The following is a 10,683-nucleotide window of genomic DNA, read 5'->3' as shown; positions in this document are numbered from 1 at the left end:
TGCCCCTTGCCATTTATTGAAGTGTTAAGATTGAAAAGTGCATTAACACAAAATGTAACAAAGTGCTGTCTAACTGTTACTGGAAAACAAAGTGCCTGTAAAGTAAGTAAGTAAGTGCTTTATTTGTCATTATACAACTGTGGCAGGGACAGGTCTGGTCAGGTGATCACATGATTCTATAAAGGGAGGAGCTACACATGCTTACTTCCTCTTTCTGAGCAGGCCTGTGCACACGTTGCTTTCTGGTGAGAACAACTGTTTAGGTTTTAAGGTTTTAAGGTTCTTTTTATTGTAAAAATACTGACATTGTGAATTATTTTGAATTCTTTTAAGGGTCCTAACAGTCCAGTTTTAAAGGTATGCTTTTAATTGTCAATCGTTCTGTTATATTGTTTACTGACCGCACTGTGCTTTTTATAGGCTCAGTGCAGGTTGCCGTTTAGTTTTGAGTTAGTTTTAGTTTACTGTGTTATTTCATTTAAACAAGACCTCCCCAATTGGTGTGGACCCAATCTAGCAACAGCTGGGTGGGACAGGGGTTCACTTTAGGTGGTGATTTTATTTGTAGTTTTGGTGGCGGTGGCACATGTATATATGGCTGATTTCTGTTATGGAAATGGTGTTTATTTGTGTTTAACCTTGTGTTTGTTTTTCACTAATAGTAAACCCCTCTCACCCCAGCTCGAGGCCACACCACTACAGTTCCAATTCCACCATGTTTAGTATTTGTGTTTAATTGTAAATAAACTCTGCCTTAGGGCTGTTGGACCCGCGCTGACTGTCTGGCTTTGTTATTGAAGCTTACCTGTAGTTTAAAACACCTTGCTAGTGCTACATAACCGTACAACAAAATAGTGCGACTGAGCAGCGCCGCGACTGTGGGCCAACCTGACCAGCATGTTTTTTTTGGAGGTTGGGGAAACCGTTGCACCTGGAGGAAACCCGTCTGCCTTCAGTCTCCTCTGATCCTCTGAAATGGTGCCTCCTGGGTTTGTCCCTGTTTCAGAGCGTGGTGTCCTGCACTGGTCACCTCCACCTCCTCCTTCCTCTTCCTCCTATGCTGCTCCCTCCGCACCTCAACAGTCTTTCACCATCTTCTCCTTTGTCCCGTCCTTGTTTCCTGAAGCTCCTCTTGTGACGGCGCCACTTCATTGTTGCAGAAAGAGAAACTAACACAAGCATTGAAAGTATTGCGCTCCTTAATTAATTACTGCAGCATAAGTATTGCGATACAATGATATTTTGTCCCACCCCTAGAAAATACTGTCCATTACTTCAAAATTTCCCAGAGGACGTCCCCCAACCCCCATATTAGGAAAGATATGAGAAACAACACTGGGACATGGAGAAAGTGGGGCTTTAGTCTCAGCCACGATTGGGAGGTTTGGCCCCGGAACTTTTCACATAAGGAAGAAAATCCGCCCACCACAAAGCTAACTTGCCAAACGGAAGGACTAGATTAGTTTTCCCACCTCTGCTTTAATGTCCTAAATTGCTGACCGCGTCACCTGTTCCATTACGTATTTCACCATTTATTTTGCAGTATAGTTTGGTTGAAAGTATCTACTTGGTTCTGCTTATCTTCTACATTTCCCATTGGGTTGCCGTGTGAAAGTTTTACAAATACATTTCAAGAGTAAACAATCACACTCCACCCCTCCCCTCCTGATTGGGATCAAGCTCCTCCCCCCAGTTCACAGGAAGACTCGTCTCATTGGTCGAAGTTATGGCACTGCGGGTTCTGATTAGTGTCTGGGATCAGCGAAGGAAGGGACTCTAGAAAAAACAAACAAAAGATAAAACTACAGAATTTAACTTACATTGCAGGCCCAGGCGCAATCTAATACATTCAACTTACAGACTATCACTTTAAACTTTAGCTACGGTTCATCTGCATCTTAAATTAAAGAGACAAAGCGGGACAGGGTCAGATCCCGGGGACCAGAGAGTCGTGTCGAGAGAGCGTTGTTAGCTGTTGCTTGCTAACAACACTTTGGATGGAACTTATCGAGCTTTTGACCTTGTTACAACGTCAATGCCGGACTACTTGAATGGCCAAGATGCTCCTCCCATTCACCCCAAGCTCCTCCCACAGCCCTCACCCCACTTAGCGAAGCTTATGCAGAAAAAACACCCACCGAAGCTTCACTACGACAAAACAAAGCGCTGGGAAACTTAGAAATTGCTGTTTGAGATCAATATAGCAGTATTTTCTAACTAAGAAAGAGTAAGATAATGATAAAGATGCGCTTCACTGCAAAAAGTATTTAACTAGATCAGTATAAACATCTCAATTTGAGCATAATAATCCAAATTTTTGTTGTTTTGACTAGTTAAGGAGTTCTTGGGCATTTGTCCTAGATTATTTCACTTGTTCTGAGATGTTTCTGACTCGTTTCGATACATTTCGTCCTTATTTCAGGTCATTTTCTTTGCCAATGGGGTAAGAAAATTGGTCTCATCTCATTGGCAGTAAAACTGCCAATGAGATGAGACCAATTTTCTTATTTCAAGCGAGATTTACCCTAGAACTGGTCTGAAATGTCCTCAAACAAGCAAAGTAAACTTGTTCCGATCAGGAAAAGTGTCTAAATGAGTGAAAACCGCTCAAAACAAGATACATTTCCTCAATTCAAGTCATTTAAGCCAATGCTTGATATTTACTTTTTGTAGTGTTGAGTGAAATGGGTGAAATGGTGCGCGGTGCGGCTTTGAATGCACGTTTTCAGATGTTCAGACAGTCAGCTTCACCCTCTCCTCTCTGTGTAAAGGGTTAAGCAGTTCCACATGTCGCCGTCTCTGATGCTTTGATTTCGCCGCGGGCCTCTTCCTGTAGTCTCGTCTCTAACTCCCTCCAGAGCTCGCCACTTTTTTTGGTTTATTTAAACGCACGTTTTTTTATCTGCCTCCGCCGCTCCCCGTCGCAATTTACGACGCCCTCCCTTCTGCTTTTCCAGTTAAAGCCCGACGCGGCGCCCTGTGCAAACACGGAGTCCGCCGCAGAAAACCACCGAGTCGTGTTTCCGCCGGAGATTTACCGCCGTTCGACCGTGCAGAGAGCAAATAATGGAAGTATTTGGCCCTTTGTTTCTGTTCTGGGGGTTTGTCTGAGAATCACTAAAGCGTGAGTTCTTGCGGAGACACTAAAAACGAGATCACGACATTGGCTGAAAGCAGTTTGTAATTTTTTAATAGTAGCAGGGATGAAGTTTAGGCAGGGGCGGACTGGGACTGAAGAACAGCCCTGGACTCTGACCAGCCTGGCCCAAATTAGTGTAAATGTGCACTTAAACAAATACATATTTTAACCTCTTACCCGCCGTAACATTAACAAGTGCATTTTCCCCAGTTCGGCTTTTTATTATTATTTTTTTGATCCGCATCATCAGCAATAAGAACGGGAAAGGTGGTCGTAGAAACAGAAGCAAAATCATTAATATAAATAATAAATAATAACGGTCCCAAAATTGAACCTTGTGGTACACCATACTCCACGGAATTCCTTTTAAATTCATGTTTTTTTTTATACTGGGCTTTACCCAAATCTAAAAGCTTCTCGACTGGAGATCAACAATGTAACGCCTCATTTGAAAGCTAAGGCCTACAAAAGTGATGGAAACTTTTTGTCGCGTCGCCACATTTTTGTGTTTTTCTCACGTTTTTGTAGTTTTTTTTTGTCTTGACTTTTCATCCTCTTTTTCTCGCTATTTTGATGCTTTTCTTTTAAGCTTTTAGATTTGGGTAAAGCTCGGTTGAGGCGGGACCGGTGGCCCTAGAGCCAGTGGCCCTTCAGTGCTCTTCCAGAACGGACATATGGCCAGTCGGCCCCTGGCCTTATCTTGTTTAATAATGTGTTTTATTGTAACCTTGTTAAATAATGTGTTTTATCTTTGTAATCTAAAAGCACATGTGCTATAACACTTAAAACAATGCATCAGGCTCGATTCTCCCAAGTAAATGATACATAGTCACATTTATATAGCTTTAGACACTCAAAGCGCTTTACATCAAGGAACCAGTCACCCGTTCACTGTGACACTATGTGACACTAGAGGCAAGGTGGCTGAAGGTTCTTGTTAGCAGAAAAGAAACAAACTCCTCAAAGCAGCAGTGAAGCCAATGACTACCCGGGTGTGTTGTTGCGTAATGTGTCCCCTTCAGCTCCGTAGATTTCATGCATACCATCCTTGATTTCTGATTTAGGACGAGCTGGTGGAGCTCATCTTCTCAGGGGTCACAGGTCAGGGGCACGGAGGAGGCTTCAGAGTGTGCAAACTCAACCCAGATGAACTTCACTCCGGCATTCTTTAACTGGTCTGTATGTTTTACAGGCTCTTTAACTGAGATTTCAACACGAAGAAAAGCGCTTTATGTGGGGTAGATAAGACAAAAGAGGTGACTGAGTTAAAAAACATCCTCCTCTGGTTGCCCTTCAATGGCCCAGGTGCATTATGGGGTTGCTCCTCCAGTCTCCTGACAGTGAGTGGGTCACGTGCAGAGAAATCCCGTAAGCTGCTTCAGGAATGTCTCACTGAACAAACTGTGGATCTCTGAATCCATCAACATTTCTATTTCTTCTCTTCTTCTGGCAGGAGCCTCGAGCAGCGGAGAAGACCAGCCCCTCTCCCCTCCATTAAGGACATGTACTCCACCCGACTCACCCACAAAGGTGACCCTATGCACCCATCAGATAGTCTCTTCAAGGTTATACCTTCAGGGAGGAGACTGCGGAATCCATGGGCCAGGTCCAGTCGACTGAAGAACAGCTTTACCCACCAGGCTATCAGAATGCTGAACAGTGAAAGCTTTATGTAGTGGGTGAGAGGCAGTAGGCGCAGATCGGCAGGCATGTTAGAGGCAGTCTTCCCAAGGCTAGCTATAGTTGAAGAGACCGTGTGTACATGCATGGGCAGTGGACGAATAGGACCTGCTTTCATCAAGCCATAATGCAAGAAATATTCGTGCAACCCTCTTCCACAGTCACGATGTCCCGGGACGACAAAGCTATGCGTCTGAATGCCCTGAAGCCTCTTGTTGGTAACGTAACCCCTGCCCCCTGTGTTGTTTCGGCTGTCTGCCCCTGATAGAAAACACATGTAAGCCATGTCTCCACAAAAACACTTCTTGTTCTGTCGTATGTGACCCATTCCTTCAAAGCGTGGTACTACAGTATGTAGCATGTACTTCATAAAAGCTATGACAGTTAGCCCGTAAACATATGTTTTAAATGCGCTTTTTTATGTTCTGAAAATGTTGAGCACAATATGGGACAACATTTAGGTCCACATAGTAGGACAACACTCATTTTCTTTAATCGTGTTTAAATAGCATCTTTGCTTCAACTTTCCAAGGTGAATGCTGCTTAAAGGAATAGGCCACTGTTTTTACACACTGAGATATGTTCTTACCTAACCTTAGACGAGTTAATATATCCCCGTCTGGTCTTTGTCCGTGCGCTCTGTCACGCAAACGGAGCACATACGCAGCCTCTCCCACATGTCATATAGCTCCAAAAAAGCTCACGATAGAAGCTACCAAGCTCTTCCACGTGTTCCCTATTTAAATAAAGTTACATGAAGTGTTTTCATGCGAAGTACATTTACAAAGAAATGTAGCATGTCGATTTTATAAGCAAATAAAAAGGGGGACTATATTGTGAGGCGTAATGATACGAGGAGCACAACGTCCAGGTTTGAACTGTCACCAATGGAACAAGCACTACTGTGTACTTAGCATAAGAGAAATTAACTTGTACACTTAAAAGAAGACCAACACTTGATATGAGACAAGAAAGTCAAGTTAAATCTTTCTTGTTCCATTGGGAATATGATAGTCCATATGTATTCAAATAACGTCTTTCACCGTAGCCAAAAACAGATCACCACAAAGCATCATGGGGTGTCAAGCCAGTCAAACAAGCGCACATTTTGCATGGGTGTTTATGGCCTAAGTAAGTAAGTTTTCTGCGGCAAAACTTGTTCAAATGCCAATGATCTCAGCAAGAAGAAGAAGAAGAGGAAGAAGAAGAAGAGGAAGGAGGAAGAAGGAGGAAGGAGCAAGGAGGAAGAAGGAGGAAGGAAGAAGGAAGAAGGAAGGAGGAAGAAGGAAGGAGGAAGGAGGAGGAAGGAAGAAGGCTGAAGGAGGAAGAAGGAGGAAGGAAGGAGGAAGAAGGAGGAAGGAAGAAGGAGGAAGGAAGAAGGAGGAAGAAGGACGAAGGAGGAAGAAGGAAGAAGAAGGAGGAAGAAGAAAGAGGAAGGAGGAAGAAGAAGGAGGAAGAAGAAGGAGGAAGGAAGAAAGAAGAAGGAGGAAGAAGGAGGAAGGAGGAAGGAAGAAAGAAGAAGGAGGAAGAAGGAGGAAGGAAGAAAGAAGAAGGAGGAAGAAGGAGGAAGAAGGACGAAGGAGGAAGGAGGAAGAAAAAGGAGGAAGGAGGAAGAAGGAGGAAGAAGAAGGAGGAAGGAGGAAGAAGAAGGAGGAAGAAGAAGGAGGAAGGAAGAAGAAGGAGGAAGGAAGAAGGAGGAAGGAAGAAGGAGGAAGGAAGGAGGAAGGAAGAAGGAGGAAGGAAGAAGGAGGAAGGAAGAAGGAGGAAGAAGGAAGGAAGGAGGAAGGAGGAAGAAGGAGGAAGGAAGAAGGAGGAAGAAGGAAGGAAGAAGGAAGGAGGAAGAAGGAGGAAGGAAGGAGGAAGGAAGAAGGAGGAAGGAGGAAGAAGGAAGAAGGAAGGAGGAAGGAGGAGGAAGAAGGAGGAAGAAGGAAGAAGGAAGAAGGAAGGAGGAGGAAGAAGGAGGAAGAAGGAAGGAGGAAGAAGAAGGAGGAAGAAGGAAGGAAGAAGGAGGAAGAAGGAAGAAGGAAGGAGGAAGGACGAAGGAGGAAGAAGGAAGAAGAAGGAGGAAGGAAGAAGGAGGAAGAAAGAAGGAGGAAGGAGGAAGGAGGAAGAAGGACGAAGAAGGAGGAAGAAGGAAGGAAGAAGGAGGAGGAAGGAAGAAGGAGGAAGAAGAAGGAGGAAGGAAGGAGGAGGAAGAAGGAAGAAGGAGGAGGAAGGAAGAAGGAGGAAGAAGGAAGAAGGAGGAAGAAGGAAGGAAGAAGGAGGAAGAAGAAGTAGGAAGGAAGGAGGAAGGAGGAAGAAGAAGGAAGATATCCAGACCACAGGACAGGTACGTCTGAGAATGATGAGCCAATATTAGCAGCCCTCTCAGATGTGGAGTTACTTGGAAGCAACAATGATGTAAACGAAAGGCCCCTATAAGCATGTTCACTCAAATAAAGGGCAAAAAGACTTTAAACAGATCTAAACCAAGGAGAAGGCTCACCAATACCAGATCCTGTGGCTCCGCTCAGTCGTGTATGATACACCTCACCTGGATGTAAGTCTAGCTTTGTGACATCAACTGTAGCGTTGGCTATTCAGCACAAATTTGATTTAATTTGAATATATTTGATATATCTGTATCATAAAGTGTAAACTCAATTCAATGCTAGTTCCCTCCTCTATCAGTCTTTTAGTCCCTGTTCTGTTGTATCTCAGTTCTGGATAACTCTTGGTTTAGTCCATTCACACTGAACACATATTATGAAACAGGAACTATAACAAAAGGCCTTACCTGCTGACCACAGCCACACTAACCCACATTCATATCCTGTAAACCAGTGTTTTCAACCTCCATCTTGTAAAACACATTTTTACAGCCAGCGTATGAATGTTCCAGGTAATTATAAACTCGCACGTGTCCTAATGCGCAGAGCCCTCGTAAACAGAACACCTCATTCTGAAAAAAACATGCAGGTATTAGTCAGACATATTACCCTCGACGGACTCTTTCAGTGCAGAAAGCTTGTCGTTGTTTCACTTCTAATGGTCATGTTTGTGGTTTATTTGGATTTTTAAATGATTTACTGGACACCTTAGTGCGCATTTATAGCCTACAATAATGTATCTGCAGAAAAAGGGGATTGTTTCTCTGCTGTGACTCATGAGAGCGGGAAAATAGATGCCAGATTTGAGGATGAAGTAATTAGTCATTTGCCCAAATTTTTGTCATTTTTTCGTCATTTTTTGTCAATTTTTTGTCAAATTTTTATCACATTTTTTGTCATTTTTTTATCAAATTTTTGTCATTTTTTTGTCACATTTTTTTGTCACATTTTTTTGTCATTTTTTGTCACATTTTTGTCATTTTTCTGTCAATTTTTATCACGTTTTTTCGTAATTTTTTAATCAATTTTTTGTCATTTTTTTTGTTATGTTTGTCATTTTTTTGTCAATTTTGAGTCACATTTTAATCAAATTTTTGTCAATTTTTTATCAAATTTTTTCGTAATTTTTGAATCAAATTTTTGTCATTTTTTCGTCATTTTTTTGTTTTGTTTTTTATAAACCCACCTAAATCCTTCCAGATTCTAAGCGGTTTCACAGGTCTTCACCTATAAACCCACCTAAATCCTTCTGGATTCTAAGCGGTTCCACAGGTCTTCACCTATAAACCCACCTAAATCCTTCTGGATTCTAAGTGGTTTCACAGGTCTTCACCTATAAACCCACCTAAATCCTTCCAGATTCTAAGCGGTTTCACAGGTCTTCACCTATAAACCCACCTAAATCCTTCCAGATTCTAAGCGGTTTCACAGGTCTTCACCTATAAACCCACCTAAATCCTTCCAGATTCTAAGCGGTTTCACAGGTCTCCTATACCTATAAACCCACCTAAATCCTTCTGGATTCTAAGTGGTTTCACAGGTCTTCACCTATAAACCCACCTAAATCCTTCTAGACTGTAAGCGGTTTCACAGGTCTCCTATACCTATAAACCCACCTAAATCCTTCTAGACTGTAAGCGGTTTCACAGGTCTCCTATACCTATAAACCCACCTAAATCCTTCTAGACTGTAAGCGGTTTCACAGGTCTCCTATACCTATAAACCCACCTAAATCCTTCTAGACTGTAAGCGGTTTCACAGGTCTCCTATACCTATAAACCCACCTAAATCCTTCTAGACTGTAAGCGGTTTCACAGGTCTCCTATACCTATAAACCCACCTAAATCCTTCTAGACTGTAAGCGGTTTCACAGGTCTCCTATACCTATAAACCCACCTAAATCCTTCTAGACTGTAAGCGGTTTCACAGGTCTCCTATACCTATAAACCCACCTAAATCCTTCTAGACTGTAAGCGGTTTCACAGGTCTTCACCTATAAACCCACCTAAATCCTTCCAGATTCTAAGCGGTTTCACAGGTCTTCACCTATAAACCCACCTAAATCCTTCCAGATTCTAAGCGGTTTCACAGGTCTTCACCTATAAACCCACCTAAATCCTTCTAGACTGTAAGCGGTTTCACAGGTCTCCTATACCTATAAACCCACCTAAATCCTTCTAGACTGTAAGCGGTTTCACAGGTCTCCTATACCTATAAACCCACCTAAATCCTTCCAGATTCTAAGCGGTTTCACAGGTCTTCACCTATAAACCCACCTAAATCCTTCTAGATTCTAAGCGGTTTCACAGGTCTCCTATACCTATAAACCCACCTAAATCCTTCCAGATTCTAAGCGGTTTCACAGGTCTTCACCTATAAACCCACCTAAATCCTTCCAGATTCTAAGTGGTTTCACTGGTCTACACCTATAAACCCACCTAAATCCTTCCAGATTCTAAGCGGTTTCACTGGTCTACACCTATAAACCCACCTAAATCCTTCCAGATTCTAAGTGGTTTCACAGGTCTTCACCTATAAACCCACCTAAATCCTTCCAGATTCTAAGTGGTTTCACTGGTCTACACCTATAAACCCACCTAAATCCTTCCAGATTCTAAGCGGTTTCACTGGTCTACACCTATAAACCCACCTAAATCCTTCCAGATTCTAAGTGGTTTCACAGGTCTTCACCTATAAACCCACCTAAATCCTTCTAGATTCTAAGCGGTTTCACAGGTCTCCTATACCTATAAACCCACCTAAATCCTTCCAGATTCTAAGCGGTTTCACAGGTCTTCACCTATAAACCCACCTAAATCCTTCCAGATTCTAAGTGGTTTCACTGGTCTACACCTATAAACCCACCTAAATCCTTCCAGATTCTAAGTGGTTTCACTGGTCTACACCTATAAACCCACCTAAATCCTTCCAGATTCTAAGTGGTTTCACAGGTCTTCACCTATAAACCCACCTAAATCCTTCCAGATTCTAAGCGGTTTCACAGGTCTCCTATACCTATAAACCCACCAACTAAACTCCTGACATCCCCTCCAAAGTCCATTCACTGTCACATGTCCAGAAAACTACATTGACTCTGTGACTAAAGCCCATTTGTCCAGAGTCAACTCTAAAACCATTTTCCCTGCGCCGTTGGAGTCACACTCGCCCCCTAAGGCTGCACCGGGGTCTCGTGCACCCTGAAGTTGTAAAGGCAAGTGTACTCGCTGTTTCCCCAGTTGCTCTCCACGTTGAGTCGGACGTCCTTGAAGGCCTTCTGGACGGCGGGATCCACGGGGAACGTCTGAAAGGCTTCTCCGCTCGCGTCGAACTCGAATCGACCCAGTAGCGTCTCACTGCTGTCGCTGCTTTCCACTCCCTGGAAGCACAAAAAAAACAGACATTACATTTAACAAACAACATAACATTCATTTTCCATTGGCTTTAAATAATGTCTCTGATACTTACATGGACGGAGAACAGTCTTGGCGCGGAGAG

The sequence above is a fragment of the Gobius niger genome (genome assembly GCF_951799975.1).
Source record: "Gobius niger genome assembly, chromosome: 24".
NCBI lineage: Eukaryota > Metazoa > Chordata > Actinopteri > Gobiiformes > Gobiidae > Gobius > Gobius niger.
The sequence above is the reverse complement of the archived record's forward strand: the minus strand, read 5'-3'. Positions refer to the sequence as shown.